Genomic DNA, 21,118 nt, shown 5'->3' with positions numbered 1-21,118 from the left:
TAGGGATGTTGTCTCTGAGCATGCGGTGATGGTTACTATCATAATGTAGCAAGGTGTTACGATCGGTTGATTTTTGAAAAATAGAAGTTGAAAGTGAGCCATCATTAACTGAAACCACTATGTACAGAAATATCTGGTTGAATCAATAGCATACAAAAAATGGAAATTAGGCAAAGAGTGTTGAGCCAGTCAAAAAACATGAAGACGTGGATATCCATGCCAGTCCATATGAGAAAAATGTCATTAATAAACCGGAGTCAGATCGGAATGAATTGATGAAAAACATTGTTGTAAATCCAGTCAGCTTTGAATTGAGAAACATAAAGGCAAGCAAAGTCATGGGCCATCATGGCCCCCATCGCTGTGCCTTTGATTTGTTTTGTAGAAGGTGCCTTGAAAACTAAAGAAGTTTTCAGTGAGTGCTAATGTAGCCAATTGAAGTAAAAATGATGTTGGAATGCATTGATTGGATGGTTGTTTGTTAAGAGTTGATTCAGTCAATAGGAGGGTTCGGTCTTGGGGTATATATTTAAAGTTACCAGACAGAAGTCATGAGAAGGAAGCTGAAAATTCTGTGTGGTGGTGATGGAATGGCCAGAATCACAAATAAGTGAAGGCATGTCAAGGACAATCAGTTGTAAAAATTTATCGACAAATTTCGAGAGGAGTTCTAAAAGAGAACCTATCCCCGATACTTACAATGTGATCACAATAATTTGCTCCATTACTCCAATATGCCTGTTCATTCACATTGATTGAATAAAAACCTTTAACTACTACAGTACGGCTCCTGTGCCTGTAGATGTACCTTTTCTGACACCTGCACTATTGTGGATTTATCTTTGATCTCTACTCTTTTCAGAGGTTCAAAATGGGTTTAATTCCATATAGGTTCCAAATATCTTCTGTGTCATGGGGAGAAGGTATTGAGGGAGTGAGGCTGCAGGCAGGCAGGCAGAGGAAGGGGATATAGGTGGGAAGAGGGTTGGTGACTCAGGGTGGGCGGGAGGTGAGACCAAATCCCCTGCTCTGTGTTACCACACAGCACTGGTATGGAAGACAAGGAACATGAAAATATGGAAAGTAGCAATGAAAAACAATAAAAGATAATAAGCAGGTACAGTCAAAGCCAATAAGCAGCCAATCAGAAAGCTTCTGCAGTGCAGTCAGAGCCAATAAGTAATCAGGACTCTCCCATAGTGCAACCAGAGGAAACGAGCAGCGAGTTAGCTTCTCCCCATGGTGCCCTTGGATCAGTTCCCTCATTAATGGTGCTCGACTGACAGTTTCTGTTTCAGAAAAATGTAGTATTTTTCTGTCCCAGATTGACCCTGTTCTGTATTTATTGGTCTTATTCTCTCTTTCAGGAAGCCCAAGACTGAATATCAGCCGATGGATCTGCAAAGTGATGGCTGACGGCTGAATCCTCTCTGCTCCTTCCTGCTCAGTACAAGGGATCTTCTTCCATTTCTGCTGGCACACGAAGCATCTTCCCCTCCAGAGACTTCTCATGATTCTGCTAATCCCTTGTATCGCTTCTTCAATAAAGTAAAAGCATTGACATTCCTGGTTCTTCTACTTTGCTCTTCTTTTTCAACAGGTAAAACAGGCTTCTTGAGGGCCCAGGGGATTCAGCCTTCCCCTTTCCCCCTGGTTTCTAGGGCTTATGCACATAGATAGTTCTCATAAAATAGCCCACGCTCAGTTTGCATACAAGTGTGCTCGTAACCCAGTTTCACACATACTTTGATGAGAACCCCTGGGAAGGAGGGATTCTAGGAGGCAGAGATTGGACTTCTGCACATACATTTGGATTTTAAGAAGTGTGCATCTAAATCAACCTGAACAAGTTACACCCTCCAAGAACAGGTATAACTTTATGCAAGTTAGTCTGTGTATGTTCCAAGCCAATTACCCAAAAGGTCACTTTGAAAATGAACATGAAAGTCTGAATTTCAAAGGCACGAATAGTCTTTAGCCCAATGTACAGTTACAACAGTACCTTCTAAATGATATTTACTAAAGAGGCAAATCAAGTACTGTTTATTTAAACAATCTTGTATTCTACATCTTCCCTCTGGCATGTCCAGTGCAGGTTCCATAGAACACAACCATAAAAAACATCAAATACAATAATAAAACAATAATTATAATAAACATACAACAAAGACAGTAAAATATACACTTAAAATTATAAAATGCCATACTAAAACAAATGTCTTCACTCTCTTTTTGAACCATTTGATCTCTCACTCAGCCCTCAAATCTGCTGCAAATGCATTCCACAACTGCAGATCCACATATTATATATACTGGCAGCTGGAAGTTTCAACAACTAGCATCTGAGGATCACAATGTATGGACTGGCTCATGCTAGTGTAGAGTGTGGGCCACAATCCAGTTTGAATCAGAATACAACAACTTATGAATGATAACCAGCATTCTAAACGGAGTCTCCCATTTCACTGGTATCCAGTCTAAGAAATGCAGAACTGCTGTAATGTGCTCATGATATCTAATTCCACTGATCAACCTAGCAGCAGCATGTTGTACTAGTTGTAATGCACATAGTGATTTCACCAGAAGACCAACTAGTAGTAATCTTAACTATCTTAACACTAAAGCTTGTAGTACAGTCCAAAACAATTCAAGAATAAGAATATGCCTAAGTGGTTTCAACAGCCTACAAATTGAGTCCTTCATTGAGTAGTGAATATGAGAACTGAACATTAATTGGTAGTCTAAGTGCAAACCCAATCCTGGACCAGTAAGGAAAGCTAGTGACATCTTATCATAAGAAATGCTCACATGCCATCCTATGGCGAGTGTTTACCCAACCACAATATTTTTGTCTTCTGGACATTCAGTAGGAGCCCATTATTACTCAATCAAGCCCCTGGTCTTATCAAGGTTCTCCTGCACTAAAAACAGCTCAAGGAATATATATGCATATGTCATCTGCATAAATATATGTTATCCCTCAACAACTTAATCAGAGTACTTAAGGATGACAGATATATGTGGCACCCCAACTGAAGGTGTTCTCCATGTGGAACAGGTGGTTCCTGCATGGGCCCATTGTTTTCAAGTCCCTCAAACATGAACTAAACCGGACAAGGGCTGCTCCCCATACCAATGCCCTTTTTGTCGAAAAATTAAGATCTCATGCAGACACAATATCTAGTTGATCAGAAACTTGGAATAAAGAAGAGCGTTAGATGTAGAATACTTGGATTTCAGGAAGGCCTTTGACATGGTTCCGCACAGAAGACTTAGAAATAAATTCAGCACCATTGGTATGGCACCTAGAGTGACTGAATGGGTTGGAAACTGGTTGGGAAGTGATAAAGGGCAATAATAAATGGAATCTACTCAGAGGAGGGGGCATTTCTAATCATGTGCCTCAGGATCAGTCCTGGGACTGGATCTTTTCAACATTTTTGTGAGCAATATAGCAGAAGGATTGTTAGGAAAAGCTTGTCTTTTGGCCAATGATACCAAAATATGCAACAGGGTAGGCACTCAGGAAGGTGTGGAAAAACTGAGACGGGATCTAGCAATGCTGAAGGAATGGTCTAAGGTCTGACAGCTAAGAGTTAATGCTAAAAAATGCAGAGGGATGCATTTAAGATGCAAAAACCCAAGGGAATGATATAGTATTGGAGGTAAAATTTGTCTATGCACAATGGAAGAACAGAATCTAGGGGTAATTGTATCTGATAAACTTAAGGAGGCCAAACAGGTAGATAAAATGACAACAAAAACCAGATAGATGCTTTCCTGCATAAGGAGAGGACTGGTCAGCAGAAAAAGGGAGGTGACACTGCCCCTGTATAGGTCCCTTGTGAGACCTCACTGGGAACACTGAGTACAGTTCTGGAGACCCCACCTTCACAAGGATAGAAACAGGATGGAGTCAGTCCATAGAGTGGCTTCTAGGCTGGTCAGTTGTCTTCATTCTAAAGCACATGGGGAGAGACAAAGATCTAAATGTGTTTGTTACGAATGCGCACTGGTTAGGTGTAGTGAACACCACCTGCAGGAGTGACTTATGGTGGAGAGAAGCAGGACTAGAGGTAGAGCCTCTGATACTGGCTGGTGCAGGCAGGGATGTGTGGATACTGTCTGGAGCTTTGTGAAACTGAGGGTTATGCAGGGGATGCCTGTGGTGGTGGGAGCTGGCTGGAGGGATCTAATACAAGGTGTGTGGAGGTAAGGGTGAGCTTGGTACACAGGAACAGCATGGAGGTACGTGTGAAAGTGAACGCAGGTAAAGGTGATCAGAATACCGGGACTGGGTGCTGGTAAGGATGGACTCAGGATAGCGTGCAGGTAAGGGTGATACTGACTATAGGTATGAGTGATAGGACTAATAGAACCCGGGGAAACAAGACTAACAAAGACTAGACAGACTAACCACTAGGGGTGTGCATTCGTTTTGAACTTAAATGTAAAACGCTACTTAATTTTTTTTTTAACTTAAAAAAGTGATGAGGTGAAAACGATCGGATTTCCAACTTATTCAACATAGCTATGTTGAATACGTTGGAAATCGCGATTGTTGATCCAAAATAAAAATTTAAACCCCTCACCTTCCTTAATCCCCCCCCCCAAAGACTTACCACAACTCCCTGGTGATCCAGCAGGAGTCAGGACGCCATTTCTGAAATTCTTTGCGAGGAGCACATGACGTCGGCGCCACGTCGGAGTGACGCGGCGTCACGTGATTCCCCGCGGGTTCACGCCGGAACGCTCATTCGGCCCAAAAGGAACTTTTGGCCAGCTTGGGGGGGTCAGGAGGCCCCCCAAGCTGGCCAAAAGTTCCTTTTGGGCCCAACGAGGGTGCCGGAGCGAACCCGCGGGGAATCACGTGACGCCGCGTCACTCCGACGTGACACCGACGTCACGTGCTCCTTGCAAAGGAATCAGAAATGGCGTCCTGACCCCGCTGGACCACCAGGGAGTTTTGGTAAGTCTTGGGGGGGGGGGGATTAAGGAGGGTGAGGGGTTTACATTTTTATTTGCACATATGGACATAGACTCAACTTATGGAATTCTCCATATGTCCATATTGACCGCAAATGACCCCCCCTTTCGACTTATGGACTTATGAACATAAACTTTTGCTCTGCACATCCCTACTAACCACACATTACTAACACTGAACATAAAACACACAAGCCCGAAGGCAGCAAAGCAGCAGTCTGAAGGTCACAGAGCAAGGCAGAGGCCCGAAGGCAACCGGGCAAGGCAGAGGCCCATAGGCAGCAGGGCAAGGCAGAGGACAGGCTAGAGCAGGGAGCCCAAATGAGCTCAATGCCGAAGCACCGAGGGATGTGCTATGCAGGGTTATAAAGGAAGTCCAGAACATAGAGTAGACAAGGAGGGTGGACTGGACCAGCCAGGAGAGCATGCTCATGGGGGGACCTCTGCTGGTGAGGTGGCTGCATAGCAGCCATAGTCGTAACACTACCCCCCTCCTTAAGGCCTCCTCCTCCACCTGGTTCCCAACTCTGCAGGGGACATTGCATGATGGCAAATCCAAACTCCTCCTGAGATGGTGTGACAAATCAACCCCTTCCTGGGTGGTGAAACAGGCTCAGACCCCTCCAGGGTTAATGCAAAAAATTCAACCCCATCCTGGGGTGGCAGGGCCAGCTCAGACCCCTCCTGGGGTGGCAGGGCTGGCTCAGATCTCTCCTGGGGTGGCAGGGCAGGCTCAGACCCCTCCTGGGGTGGCAGGGCAGGCTCAGACCCCTCCAGGGTTAATGCAAAAAATTCAACCCCATCCTGGGGCAGCAGGGCCGGCTCAGACCCCTCCTGGGGCAGCAGGGCCGGCTCAGACCCCTCCTGGGGTAATGCAAAAAATTCAACCCCATCCTGGGGTGGCAGGGCAGGCTCAGACCCCTCCTGGGGTACTATGACAGGCTCAAATGGTAGGGTAATGAAGTCTGTTGTGGTGTGAAAGGAGGATAAAGATTGAACTGCTGAGGACTTGGTACCTCGAGACAGCCTCTTGAGCTCCAGATTATGGTTCCCTAGTTCTGAGGTGTGGGCTTGAAGCTTAGTGAAAGCACAGGCAGCTCTGCATCGTCTGGGAACACCGCTCGTTAGTCGTGACTGACCTGCAGCTGTGGGAGGCAGAGCTCTGCTGGGGTTACTTAGTTCTCTTGCTTTTAGAGAATCCTGTTTCAGAGGCGCTAGCGTGGAAGTCACAGGAGTCTTCTTGCCCAGGTGAGTTCTACGGTTTTCTGGGAAACGGCTTGTTTTTTTGTGAGGGGTTTTCTGAAATGATGTGCTGGAATTCTCTATCCACAAACTGTCAGTAGTAATAACCTTATCAGTTGGGTCAGAAGCAGAACGCAGGGTAATAGAACTGGCTGTTCTTTCTTCTGAAACAGCTGGTCCGGTAGCTGTGCAACGGGGGCAAGGTCTGCCTGGGGGTAATAGGCTTGGGATACAGGAGCAGTTCCACCATCCTGGTCTAGGAGTATAACAATTTAAACATTCCTGGTAAGCAGATGCATTCCTTTTGTGACAGTTGCTGCATGCCCAATGTTCCTGATCTGGGAGCTGACAGGCTAGACAGTTCTGGTAAGTTAAATAGTTCAGGGTCTGACAAGAGGTGCAGGTAAAAAAAAAACCGTGGAGACTCACCGGCTGGATACAAAGTCCTTTCTCTCTCTCTCTGGAGGTGGATGGCTTCGGCATGCTGTTACGAATGGGCACTGGTCAGGTGTAGTGAACACCACCTGCAGGAGTGACTTATGGTGGAGAGAAGCAGGACTAGAGGTAGAGCCTCTGATACTGGTGCAGGCAGGAATGTGTGGATACTGTCTGGAGCTTTGTGAAACTGAGGGTTATGCAGGGGATGCCTGTGATGGTGGGAGCTGGCTGGAGGGATCTAATACAAGGTGCGTGGGGGTAAGGGTGAGCTTGGTACACAGGAACAGCATGGAGGTACGTGTGAAAGTGAATGCAGGTAAAGGTGATCAGAATACCGGGACTGGGTGCTGGTAAGGATGGACTCAGGGTAGCGTGCAGGTAAGGGTGATACTGACTGCAGGTATGAGTGACTGGACTAATGGAACCCAGGGAAACAAGACTGACAAAGACTAGACAGACTAACCCAAACCATACTAACACTGAACATAAAACACACAAGCCTGAAGGCAGCAAAGCAGGAGTCTGAAGGTCACAGAGCAAGGCAGAGGCCCGTAGGCAACAGGGCAAGGCAGAGGCCCGTAGGCAGCAGGGCAAGGCAGAAGCCCAAAGGCAGCAGGGCAAGGCAGAAGGGAGTCTAGAGCAGGGAGCCCAAACGAGCTCGATGCCGAAGCACCGAGGGATGTGCTAGGCAGGGTTATAAAGGAAGTCCAGAACATAGAGTAGACAAGGAGAGTGGACTGGGCCAGCCAGGAGAGCATTCTCATGGGGGACCTCTGGTGGTGAGGCGGCAGCATAGCAGCCAAGGTCGTAACAATGTATATCCTAGAGGAAAGGCGAGATAGGGGAGACACGATTGAGACATTCAAATATCTCAAATATTTCCATGCACAGGGGGGTGAGCCTTTTTGAATGTAAAGGAGGCTCCAGAATGAGGAGTCATGGGATGAGAGTGAATGGGGGTAGATTCAGGAGAAATCTTACGACATATTTCTTTACAGAGAGGGTGGTAGATGCATGGAACTGCCTCCCAGTGTAGGTGGTATAAACAAAAGGGTATTTGAATTCAAGAGAGCGTGGGATAAATACAGGAGATCTTTGAGGAAGTGATGGAAATAGTAAGGGTTACATAACTTGGATGGATGGGGCAGAATAGTTCAGCCATATGGTCTATCTATGTTTCTAGGACACCTGAGCCCCTGATATAATTACTGATACAGTTTATCCATGAATGATAACAGTAATAACTCTGTACCATGGTCTTTTTGACAACCAAATGGATTTTCATCCAATATCTGATATTTGTCCAAACATTTATCCAACTGTAGTAGAACACACTTTTCAATTACTTCAGCAAGGGTTGGAAAGTTAGATATGGGTCTATAATTTGTCAAAGCCCCCAGTGCTAATGTTTCATCTTTCACTAATGGCCTCACTGTAGCAATTTTCAATAAAATAGGTACATTTCCCTTTAACATTTCACGCGACCTCATGCGTCACCTAGATAGCATTTTAGACAGTGCTGGGGAGGAGCCGGCTGTCGTGGTACATGTGGGCACCAACGACATAGGAAAATGTGGGAGGGAGGTTCTGGAAGGCAAATTTAGGCTCTTAGGTAGAAAGATTAAATCCAGAACCTCCAGGGTAGCTTTCTCTGAAATGCTCCCTGTTCCACGCGCAGGTCCCCAGAGGCAGGCAGAGCTCCGGAGTCTCAATGCGTGGATGAGACGATGGTGCAAGGAAGAGGGATTCAGTTTTGTTAGGAACTGGGGAACCTTTTGGGGAAGGGGGAGTCTCTTCCGAAGGGATGGGCTCCACCTTAACCAGGGTGGAACCAGACTGCTGGCGCTCACCTTTAAAAAGGAGATAGAGCAGCTTTTAAACTAGAACAAAGGGGAAAGCCGACAGTCGCTCAGCAGCGCATGGTTCGGAGAGAGGTATCTTTAAAGGATACTAATGATGCATTAGAATTAGGGCACTCCTAAAAAAACCTAATCTTTCACCAGATATCCCGGCCAACTTTCGCCCAAACATCAATAAAAACATTAACAGAAGCTGTTGCGTGCCCTGTCCGCGCTCGGCGCGTGCACAGGCCTGCTCACCTCTCTAACTCCTCTGCAAGTCATGGGTCGGCCTCCCCAGCGGCAGCCGCGAGCTCCTCCAGGCCTCAGCGTCCTGCGGCGGCAGTCGCCGGGCCTTCCACTGTGCACAGGCCTCACGCCGGAGTTCGGTGTCCTCAGTGGAGTTGACACGCCCCTTCGCATGTGCGTGTGGACCACCTGGCCTCTCTTAGGGCCAGGGGTGGGTCCTAGCTCCGCGGTGTGCCCTGATTGAACGTACTACATAAGGAAGTTCCTGCTTGCACTTACCTTGGCAATCAGGTCGGCACTGTAAGTATACTAGTTTGCCTCCGCATTCACAGTCTTGTTCCAGTCTTGCTCCAGTCTTGTTCCAGCCTCCTACTGTTCCAGCATTCTACTGTTTCAGCATCCTACTGTTCCAGCCTTGTCCAGCGTCCTCCTGTTCCAGTGTTCTTCTGTTCCAGCGTCTGTCTGTCCTGTCTCCCCAGGTAGTACCTTCGGACTGACTCTCTGGTACTGACCTCTGCCTGCTCCTTGACCATTCTGCTCACTGCCTGGATCTTGACCTCTGCCTACCTTGTGATCTCGTCTGACTTCTGGAACCTGACCCCTGCTTCGTTGACTACTCTCAGACTGATTCCAGGTATCTGATCCCTGCTTCGTTGACTACTCCTCGGACTGATCCTTGGAATCTGACCCCGGCTGCCATTGACCACGACTCTTGATTCTGGCTTTGTCCCTTGCCTTGTCATCATCTACGCTGTACTGGCCACTGGTCACTGCTATTACTAGCAATGGTAACATGGAATAGACTTAGTTTTTGGGTACTTGCCAGGTTCTTATGGCCTGGATTGGCCACTGTTGGAAACAGGATGCTGGGCTTGATGGACCCTTGGTCTGACCCAGTATGGCATGTTCTTATGTTCTTATATTGATCCTTCAGGCCTACAGCCTAGTTACCGACTGCACTCCCTTGCTGTTCATGGGCACGCCTCTCTACTACCTCTCCGGGAGACCCAGTGAGGCCCACCTAAGTCCAAGTGGCCAGGGTCCCTAAGGGCTCCACCTGGGGGGACCGTGGGCTTCCAGTGGTGAAGCTCATCCTAGCTTCTGTCTCCTCCTATGCTCCGCTCCCTGGGGGTAGGTGCTTCCTACACTGCTCCAGGACAAGGGTCCACCTCCAAGTGCAACAGAAGCTGTGACTGAGACAAATAAATCTTTAAATATCAATACTGATAATTTGAAAGAACAAGAAAAGAAAATTACGTTTGATTAAAGTAGAAAAGATCCAACAATACCAAATACAAACAGAAGGGGATTTATTGAAAAATCTTGAAAATGTTGAAAAGGCAACCTGTGCATTGAACCTGAGAGTGATTAATTTTCCTGTGGTGGACCAACCTTCCCTGATTGACCTTTTCAAAGAATATATGATACATACTCTGAAAATTCCATCAGCATGTATTCCTGCTATTGTTAAAGCGTATTATATAAGTGTTCTGTCCCCAGCAGTGGGTACATGTTTGTATCTGTATATACGGTAGTTTAACTGTGTTTAGTGCAGTCCTCCCTTCTGAGGATTCTTGACACTGAAACACTTTTTGTAACCCATGATAAAAGTCTGTGAGCCTTGTTTTTAAGAGGAGCCTTTGCCCTTAAGTGAAGCTCCCTCCCCCTCCACTTTCTCTCACTATCGGAAGAGCTTGAATTCTCCTCAATCTAACTTGAGTCTTCCTAGGTGCCTTATAGGCTCAAGGGATTGCCCTTCATGCTCCCCCTGTGTCACATGGTTCTTAGGCTTGCTGCCATTGGACCTTGCCCCCTGCCCCCAGCTTGTGGAGGAGTTTCCTTTAGCAGCTCTTGACGAGAGTTCAGTTCACCCCATGCTTCTTTCTGAGCCCACAGCGCTCTGTAAAACTCCCTGAAATGATCGAGTTTTTACCTTTTCTCTTACTGCCTTCTTCTGAGACTAAATCAGCCTCATATCCCTCATGCTTCCTACCTTTACCATAAACCAACTCCAGCAACATAAAAGACTCCCTTATCTCTCCTGCTAACCTGTCTCCATTTACCAAAAATCTTTGCCATGGGGCTCACGTTTGAGTTGCAACAATTGTAAGTAGAATTTACCTGTACAATAAATAATTTCAAACTTAAAGAATCTTTGTCTTGAGGACTGATTGGAGAAAAAGTTTAGCTGCCTGGATGGCAAACTCGGATGTCTGCCTGATCCAGAACAATAAGATCTAAGAAATGTCAAATAAAAAACCAGGGAAATATGGACGAACAGAATTCCATAAACCAAGCTTCGTTGAACATCTCTGAAATACTCCAAAGTTCTCAAGAATTAGAAGTAAAAAAAAGAGAGATACTTGATAACCTTTGCTTTCAAATTTGTAAGAGACAATATAATGAGATTCTTCTTTCGATCAAAATTGGCTACATTTTATGGACAAAATGTTTGGTTGTACCCGACCTTGCAAGGAACACACAAATCTGCAGGAAAAAATTCTTAGCTTTAAGACCGGAATTATTATCTAAGGGGGGAACTTTCACTTTAAAGTACCCATGTAGGTGACTGGTGAATTATAAGAATGAAAGATATGTCTTTTCTGACCTGGAACAACTAAACGGACTTTTATCAGGGGGCCCAGTGTTTCACTGTATTTTTCATTGTTTCAAATTTGCTCCATTATTTCCATGTCCTCCCTCATTTACCTATGAAAAGATGGGGTATTCTAGTATTGTTAAAGGTTAAGTTTATGTTAAAAAAATATTTCTGTAATCCTCATTTATACTCACAAGAAAGTATTCTTGTAATATGTTTAAAATGCAATAAAAATTAAATTAAAAAAAAAAGTTTGGAGTTTAATATTTTCTATTCCAATTGGCTGACCTTTGTACATAAAATAAAGGCTCTTTTCATCAGATCTAAGTTGCTTTAATGATGGAATGCACACACCATCATTAACCCTTTCCGATCTACCCCGAATATATTTGTCAGTGAGCCTATTGTATTGTGTTTTCTCGTCCTGAAAGGGGTTAAGACTTCTAGTATCCATACACCTTGCATTCCCATTATCTACACAATCTGATGTCCCTAAGTGTGTGAAAGTCAAAACTCATGTAATGAACCTTTGCACATAGTCCCTCTCCCAGAGCCCAGTGTCCACTAAGGGCCACAAAAAGGGTCAGGCTCTTTAGTGGAGGCCCACCAGGCATAATGTTGTGGGGTCTACCTCAAAAGAGTTATGAGAAGAGATTAAATGAACTAAATAAGTATCCACTGAAGTGGAGGAGAGGAGAGACTGGGGTGGCATGATGCAGGTGTAAATAATGCACCAGAACCAAACCTTTTTTTGATGGAAAGAAAAATGTAGAGCAAGGGGGGTCATAGTATGAAGCTCCAAGGGGGTCAGGAAGTATTTCTTCATAGAAAGAGTGGTGGATGCATGGAGCACCCTCCCAGAAGAAATAGCAAGGATAAGGATGGTAATCAAATTCTGAAAGGGCATAGGATAAGCACAGATGACTCCTAGCAGCTAAATGATGGAAATGAAGAAAAGGATAACCTGTGTTGACTGGGGTAACCTGAACAGAGCAACAATAACTTGAAGAGGAAGGGAAATCTTTTCTGGGAAGACTGGATGGACAACTTGGGTCTTTTTCTGCCAACATCTATGTCACTATAGATTTATCCTTCAAAAAAAGACCCAAACGTATAGCATGTATTAGAAACACATATATATTAAACTTGCTATATTAGGAATTCTCATTGGATGAACAAGTCAACCTTCATACGGTACCAATGTGTTGGTTATCGTGCTGATAAGCCCCCACAAATTGAAAGGCTTTATAATCATTAGGTGACTTGATAATATTATGTGGGATTCTTCCAGAGAAGCTATCCGTATGTCACACTTATCTTGATTTAAATCCACTCTTGTTGATTAATACAGCTGCCGGCATCGCAATATTTCGGAGCATGTAAACCCCTTCTTCATGGACTCGGCGTTAATGTTGGTGGTTGATAGGTGGACAGTCTGCACAATATAAAGATGAGAACATCCTTTAAATGTTGTATCCACAATTAAATAATATGGCTATTGTGAAATGGAAGAAACATATACTTGCGTTGTTGAAGTGCCAGAAGCGGAAAGACAGCCATCTACTGACAACACGTTTTTAGCGGTGCAATTAGCTATTGCTCGTGCTGAAAACAAAATTTGAGTTTAAAAAGAAGCATGGTCTCACATAATACTCTAACAGGAGAAGGCACTTTTTTTTGAAAAAAACTACCAGTACTTACAATTTGAAGTGCCAACGGCTACCAGCGCGAGAGAGGTTCAGAACCCTATGCTGGCGTGAAAATGCCGAGAGAGGCGCCATTTTTAAGGGAATCCCTCCGGCTGTCAAATTTGACAACCGGAAGTGATGTAGCATGGCGTCACTGGCTGGGGAAGACGTACACTGAAAAAGACCAAGGAATATGCAATCTGTGTTGTGCAAATGAAATGTCTCATATCAAGGAGAACCATTCAATTTTGTCATTGAGCCCCAATGGTTCTAAAGATTGAAGCCGGTGAATCCATGTGTGATCTTTGTAGTTAAAAGTGGAGGCTCTATCACCTCCTCTACACGAAACGGGAACATGTTCTATAATAGCCCATTGCAAGTTCTCAAAAGTATGTGCTTTATCGATGCAGTGCTTTATCGATGCTTTATCGATGCAGTATAGGTGCCTTAACATCTTTATTATTAATGCAGCACTTATGTTCAGTGAGGCATGACCTGATTTTGCGTTTAGTGTGCCCTATATAAATTTTGGGACACGGACACTGGAGTACATATACAACATGATCAGTGTTGCAATTGACATCATTGGACCATCTCACTCTGTATCCAGTGAGAGGATGTTGCCAAACAGAGCCTTGCTGGACTTGAGAACAAAAAGTACATCTGCCACATATCGTTTGTCCTGTCCCGGTGTTGGCTTTAGGATCTGACAATACTGCTCTCACAACATGTTGTTTTATGTTTAGTCCTCTGGAATAAGCAAACATAGGTACCTCTTGAAACACAGAATGGGGACTAAGTATGTGCCAATACTTAAGTAATATTTGTCTTATCTGTTGCATGAGTTGAGAGTGCTGTAACACACAAATCAGATTAGGTGTGATGGGTTTTTGACTGTATTGTAATAACGATTTTCTGTCAGAAAATGTAGCTCTTTTGTATGCGTGGTTAATGACCTGTGTAGGATATCCTCTTTCCTGAAATCGCAATTTCAACCTGGTGGCTTGGCAATGAAACTCTTCTTTATCAGAACAAATCCTTCGAATCCGGAAATATTGGCCTACAGGGAGGTCTTCTTTGAACCTGCGTGGATGATGACTGTCAAATTGTAGTAGTTTGTTCCTATTAGTTGGTTTTCTATACAATGTGGTTTGCAACACGGACCCGTGTTTATGTATATAAATATCTAAGAAAGAAATACTTTCTTGATGGTATGAAAGCGTAAATTTAAAATTAGGATGAGATTGATTCAACCATGCGTGAAAAATGTGTAACTGAGATTCAGTGTTAGTCCATATGAAGAAGATATCATCAATGTATTTTGACCACTGCATGACATTTGCAAAAAAGGGAGACATGTATATTAGGGATGTGAATCGTTTTTGAACAATTAAAATTATCGTCAGATAATTTTAAAATCGTCCAAAATCGTTAGAGTGCACGATACAATACAAATGCCCCCGATTTATCGTCCGGGGCATTTGTATTGTATCGTTAAATAGGGCACGGGAATTATTTGGGGGAGGACGGGAAAACCGGCACACCAAAACACCCCTAAAACCCACCCCCCGACCCTTTAAAACCAATTCCTTACCCTCCCCCACCCTCCCGAACCCCCCAAAATGTTAAGTTACCTGGTGGACCAGTGGTGGGGGGGGGGGGGGGGGATCCCGGCGCGATCTCCCGCTCTCGGGCCATCGGCGCCATTTTGGCTGCCACTAATTAAAATGGTGCCGATGGCCCGATAAAAAAAAACAAACCCACCCGACCCTTTAAACCGACCCTCCCGATCCAATTCACATCGCTAGGGAGGCCCGACCCTTTAAATCGACCCCCCACCCTCCCGATCCAATTCACATTGCTAGGGAGGCCCGCGCCGCTAAAAAAAACCCAAAAAACACCCGACCCTTTAAATCGACCCCCCTCCTGACCCCCCCAAAACATTTTAAAATTACCTGGTGGTCCAGGGGGGCCTCAGGGAGAGATCCAGGGGGGGCCTCGGGGAGAGGAGAGATCCAGGGGGGCCTCGGGGGAGAGATTTCGCGGCATCAGCTGTTCTAAAAAAAAAAAAAAATGGCGCCGATGCCCCTTTGCCCTTACCATGTGACAGGGTATCCGTGCCATTGGCCAGCCCCTGTCACATGGTAGGAGCACTGGATGGCCGGCGCCATCTTTAAAGATGGCGCCGGCCACTTTACTCATCAGCCCCTATTATAATAGGGGCTGATGAGTAAAGTGGCGCAGGCCATCTAGTGCTCCTGGTGGTCTAGTGGTGGTCCCGGGAATGATCTCCCGTTCTCAGGCCGTCGGCTGCCACTCATAAAGATGGCGCCGATGGAACTTTGCCCTTACCATATGACAGGGTATCCGTGCCATTGGCCGGCCCCTGTCACATGGTAGGAGCACTGGCTGGTCGGCGCCATCTTTAAAGATGGCCGCCGCCTTCGTAAAGAAGGCTGCCGCCGTATTTAAATATGGCCGCCACCATCGTAAAGATGGCCGCCACCATCTTTAAAGATGGTGCCGGGCATCCAGTGCTCCTACCATGTGACAGGAGCCGGCCAATGGCACGGATACCCTGTAATATGGTAAGGGCAAAGGGCCATCGGCGCCATCTTTATGAGTGGCAGCCGACGGCCTGAGAATGGGAGATCACTCCTGGGACCACCACTAGACCACCAGGTATGTTTTGGGGGGCTCGGGAGGGTGGGGGAAGCTAAGGGGTCATTTTTAAAGGGTCGGGTGGGTTTTTTTTTTATCGGGCCATCGGCACCATTTTTGAGTGGCAGCCAAAATAGCGCCGATGGCCCGAGAGTGGGAAATCGGTCCCCGCACCCCCACTGGACCACCAGGTAATCGTAAAAAGTTTTGGGGGGGGTTCGGGAGGGTGGGGGAAGGTAAGGGGTTAATTTTAAAGGGTCGGGCCTCACTACAAAAAAAATAACAATGTGAATCGGAACCAATTCCGCTTCACATCACCCACGATCAGATTTTTTCCCCCCTCTAGCCAAACTCGATCGTTAAGATGATCGGGCACATGATTCACATCTCTAATAGGGATGATGTCAGCCAAGGTGGAACTTCTGGAACTCAGCTCCTCCGTGACATCCTTGAAGGGTTGCAGGATTTTTACCAGCTGACTCCTGACTAACCAATCGTGATGCCCTAGGGATTCTGCACACCTATGTCCATTGAACCAGAAAGTTCATGAAGGGGTGTCTGCAGCTCCAGTAACCTCTCCAGCATCATAAAGGTGGAATTCCACCGGGTGGCAATGTCTAGAATGAGACGCTTGTGAGGCATCTCCAAATCAGTCTGTTTTTGTCGGAGAACTTGCCCCGCCCTGACACTTCTGTGGAAGTGTGCTGCTATGTTCTTGCACTTCTGTATTAACCTATGCAGGTATTCATTCTCTTGGTGCTTGGACTCCAATCCCAGAGCTGACTTCACTACCAGGTGCAGAGTGTGTGCAAAACATCGGATGTTCTTAAAGTGCCCGTCGTTTATTGCCTAAAACATGTTTGCACCATTGTCTGTGACAAAGAACCCTGCCTGAGGATTCCTGTCTCACTGGTGTAGCTGCCAGCCTGCCAGCATCTGTCTAATGCATGTTAGAATATTGGATGAGGAATGGGCATCGTCCGTCAGGTGGGTGTGTAGTAAAGCCCACCTCCACCCTGATAGTTGTCCACTAATAGAGCTGATGCCTGCCCCTGCCTCAGCCAGGTCCCACCAGTGTGCTGTCAGGGAGAGGTAAGAGTTACGGATGTGAATCGTTTTTTGACGATTTAAAATATCATCCGATATATTTTAAATCGTCAAAAATCGTTAGAGGCGATATTTAATAGGAATTCCCCTGATTTATCGTCAAAAATAATAAATTGGGGGAAGCGGGAGGGGAGGGGGAGGGTGGGAAAACCGGCACACTAAAACATCCCTAAAACCCACCCCGACCCTTTAAAATAAATTCCCCACCCTCCCGAACCCCCCAAAATGTCTTAAATTACCTGGGGTCCAATGGGGGGGGTCCCATTGTGATCTTCCACTCTCGGGCCACGAGTGCGTTGATAGAAAATGGCGCCGGCGCTACCTTTGCCCTGTCATATGACAGGGCAAATGGCCATATTGCCATACGGCAACACAATTCGAGTGCACACTATCTCCCATCCACATCACCCAAACCCTGCCTACAACCTACCACAGGGGGGTAAGATCAGCAGCAATATGCAACTGCTGGCAGCTTGTCTGAGTGATAGAGACAGAGAGACAGTCTGAATTTAAAAAAAAAAAAGTGCAGTAAAAAAGGCCTGGCAGGCATAGCAGCAAAAATGAACAAATATATTTTTCAGCAATGGAAAATTCTATCAAAGTGGCAAACAATAGTAAATGAATACAGATTTGAGACACTTGGAGAGAGCTCAAAGAGCAGCAACCTCCTCAGACAAAAGCCAAGAAGAAAGTGCCTGCATGGTGCGCTGCATGCTATGCTTGCTTAAGGTAGAAATACAGCAGGAACAGCATCACAGAGCACTGAGAGCAGCGATTGTCTGAATTAAGAACATAAGAACATGCCAGACTGGGTCAGACCAAGGGTCCATCAAGCCCAGCATCCTGTTTCCAACAGTGGCCAATCCAGGCCATAAGAACCTGGCAAGTACCCAAAAACTAAGTCTATTCCATGTTACCGTTGCTAGTAATAGCAGTGGCTATTTTCTAAGTCAACTTAATTAATAGCAGGTAATGGACTTCTCCTCCAAGAACCTATCCAATCCTTTTTTAAACACAGCTATACTAACTGCACTAACCACATCCTCCGGCAACAAATTCCAGAGTTTAATTGTGCGTTGAGTGAAAAAGAACTTTCTCCGATTAGTTTTAAATGTGCCCCATGCTAACTTCATGGAGTGCCCCCTAGTCTTTCTATTCTCCGAAAGAGTAAATAACCGATTCACATCTACCCGTTCTAGACCTCTCATGATTTTAAACATCTCTATCATATCCCCCCTCAGCCGTCTCTTCTCCAAGCTGAAAAGTCCTAACCTCTTTAGTCTTTCCTCATAGGGAATTAGAAAAATGCTTTGCTCTGATACATTGGTATTCTGGTCTCCTTGCCAACCTGTCTGACCCACTGTATGACAGGGCTGCGAGGTCACTTATGACTCACAGGAAAGGGCTGGTTGTTGCTGTGGATACTCCCACATGGCCTTCTCCTATTTCAAACGGCTGCTTAGAAATTACTGTGAACCAAAAGAATGAAACTAATATGATATGTTTCATTCGTGGGGGATAGCTATGCATTTCGCGGGCCCATGAATCAAACAAACAGGGACCTATTCGTAGCGGATTGCACATTCGTTGAAAATGAATGCACATCCCTAGCAGTAATTAACATAAAGCTTGAGGGTAGCCTGCACAGAGCGGCAGTTACTACCATAAGAAGCTTGCTGGGCAGACTGGATGGACTGTTTGTTCTTTTTCTGCTGTGATTTCTATTTTTCTTTTTTACATTGGGGGTCGATTGCTTGCCCCTATCGCTTCCTTTGACTGCTGGCGCCCAGGACTGGTCAGCTGGCCATGGCTGGCCGCCGGTTAAGCAAACGGATGGTTAATTTATTGGCGTCCATTTTCCTAATTGGCGTGCAACCATGGGTTCCAAAAATAGATGATGGTTAATTGAGCATCCATTTCCTGAACCTAACTGCCGGCACTTAAAAAACAATTTTTTAAAAATCTTTCGTTCCTCCGACTTAATACCGCCATGTCAGAGGATGTACAGAAAAGCAGTATTTTCTGCTTTTCTGTACAACCTTTTGGGGTGCTCAGAAATTAACACCTGCTTTGAGTAGGCATTAATTTCTAAGTGTAAAATTCTGCGTATTGGACACAATTTTTTTATTGCATGTGGAGTAAATAACTAATAGCCTCATTGACATGCATTTGCATGTGATGAGTGCTATTAGTTTCCTGGCGCATTGGATGCACTTGTGGAGGCGCTAATCCCCTTATAGCATAAGGGGCTGTGGATGAGCCTTCACAACCTACATCCAACTGCAGGTTAAATAGTGCGCTCGGCTGAGTGCACTGTATTGTGCACTGTATTGTGAGTCAATCCACACCATCAGACCGTATCCCTGGTAGAGCAATGAAAAAATTGTCCCCCTCCCTTGCTATTTCATGCTAAATTGAGTCCGAAGGAGGGAAGAGAAAATTTGTGTGAATCTACCCAATCGCACCCTGGTTAATCCATACCAATCTGAGGGTGAGCAGAACTCAGAGGTTCCCAGGTCTGCCCACCTGTTCAGCTGCAACTGCTGAAGCACGAGTCAATGGTAGTTCCCTCCTCCACCACTGCTCCTTCCTCCTTTGCTCATGGAGGCTGAGGCAATGCCAGCTCCTGCCCCCACACTCTTCTTCCCATCCAATGCAGGCTGAGTCAGGTGGCACCAGCAGAGTTCTGGCAGCTTCCAAGAGTTTCCGTTGAAACCTGATTTTGGGGATGAAGGTGTTGTAGGTTAGTGGAGTACCAGATGGGCCAGTCTGCTCCAGTGTTAGGTGCCTTAATTCCTGGGAGGGGGAGATACACTGAGTTTTGTGATGACTAACGTCTATTTTCCTTGTTAGTCCCTCACTGCTGCTGGCTTGTCATCCAGATAGTGGTTGGGAGACACAGAGTACTGCCGCCATCTAATGGTGACTGTAGAGATTGCGGTTGAATGCTCTGAGTGGGAGTTCTCATATTTCAGTGAAGGAATGATCACTGATGGCGTTAAGGTTACTGTCATTTACTCACCTGCAAGTTGCTTCTCTTTTCAGCTCCTCATTGCCTCTCCTCACTTATCTCCACCTACACCCCTCTTCATGAGCTCTGTTCATCAGGCCACCTGAACTTATCTGTGTCCTCCACCAATTGCCAACCCTAGTATTCAAGGGGTCGTGTGCCTGGGACAAGCTTCCTGAGCTGCTGCATCATGATCTCTCTCAGTCTATATTTAACTTCCTCCTAAAATTCCAATTTTTAAATCTCAAACCTTTACTCTCCCTTCTCAATTTAATCATGTTCACTATAATAAACTTCCTGACATCTCTTACTTGTTTTGTCTGTGTGTCCCGACTACTTTGTAAGCTCCATGGAGCAGAGACTGTCTCTTATATATCTTTGTAGAGTGCTGTGTACATCTGGCAGTGTTACAGAAATGTTTTATAATTATTTATTGCCACTCTTCTACCTCAATGTCCAGAGTGGCTTACAGAAAATTACAATACCAAAATAAATAGATAATCAGAAAATAATCATGTTAACCAACAAATAAACAAGTCACCAATTATGTTATAGCAAACAAACATTTTAAAAATAGTGAGAAAAATGTTCCAATTAGTGCAAAAAAAGGTGAATATATTTGATCCTCTGCCATTTAACTAAGCACTTAAAATCTTCAGATTAGGAAAGCCGCCTGTCATATTTGTTGCAGGTACAGTTAAGCTCTGAGAAGAAAGTAAAAAGTGAAAACCACACGTGTTACAATACAGACATTACACCTGTGCATGAGCCTACGGAGAAAATGTCAGAAAGCTTTGAGTGCGTAAAATCTTAACATTTCATTGACCTTTTATGATCTCCCCTGACCAAATCCTGGGTATAAAGTCAGGCAGCGAATCTAGAAGCTGAATTGTTTAAAACTGTAGTGTGCATGACAGTAAAGTTCTCATCAAAAATCAACGCAATATAAACAATCCACACTCAACTATGTTACATTAAATTTCCATTTCAGCTCATTAGAAAAATCTCACATTCAGAACATAAGAAATGGCCATGCTGGGTCAGACCAAGGGTCCATCAAGCTCAGTATCCTGCTTCCAACAGTGGCCAAGCCAGGTCACACGTAATTGGCAGGTTCCCAAGCGGTAGATAGATAGACTCCAAACTTTTTGATTTTGTTTAATGATGATAAGACAGGAAGTATTTTCAGAATGTTTTGAAAATTGGCTGAAAGCAAAAGTTATCAAGTTTTCAATCATACATCATGCATATTTTTATTCAAATTTTCACCCGTGAATTGCTTTTTAAATGGTTGCATATT

At 45.2% G+C, this 21,118-nt stretch overlaps 1 long non-coding RNA gene across 2 annotated transcripts in view; it reads left to right on the top strand.

The window, feature by feature from the left end:
• The window catches only part of LOC115079387, an 86,882-nt gene extending 85,316 nt beyond the window's left edge, over positions 1-1,566 (top strand). For both annotated transcript variants that reach the window (XR_003853276.1, XR_003853277.1), the window contains exon 6: positions 1,368-1,566. This is a non-coding gene — a long non-coding RNA (uncharacterized LOC115079387). The remainder of the gene's footprint in view (positions 1-1,367) is intronic.
• Positions 1,567-21,118: the final 19,552 nt, after the last annotated feature.

This window comes from Rhinatrema bivittatum, chromosome 1 (assembly GCF_901001135.1).
Source record: "Rhinatrema bivittatum chromosome 1, aRhiBiv1.1, whole genome shotgun sequence".
Taxonomy (NCBI): domain Eukaryota; kingdom Metazoa; phylum Chordata; class Amphibia; order Gymnophiona; family Rhinatrematidae; genus Rhinatrema; species Rhinatrema bivittatum.
Note: the sequence above shows the minus strand (reverse complement) of the source record. Positions and strands in the feature narration are given on the sequence as shown.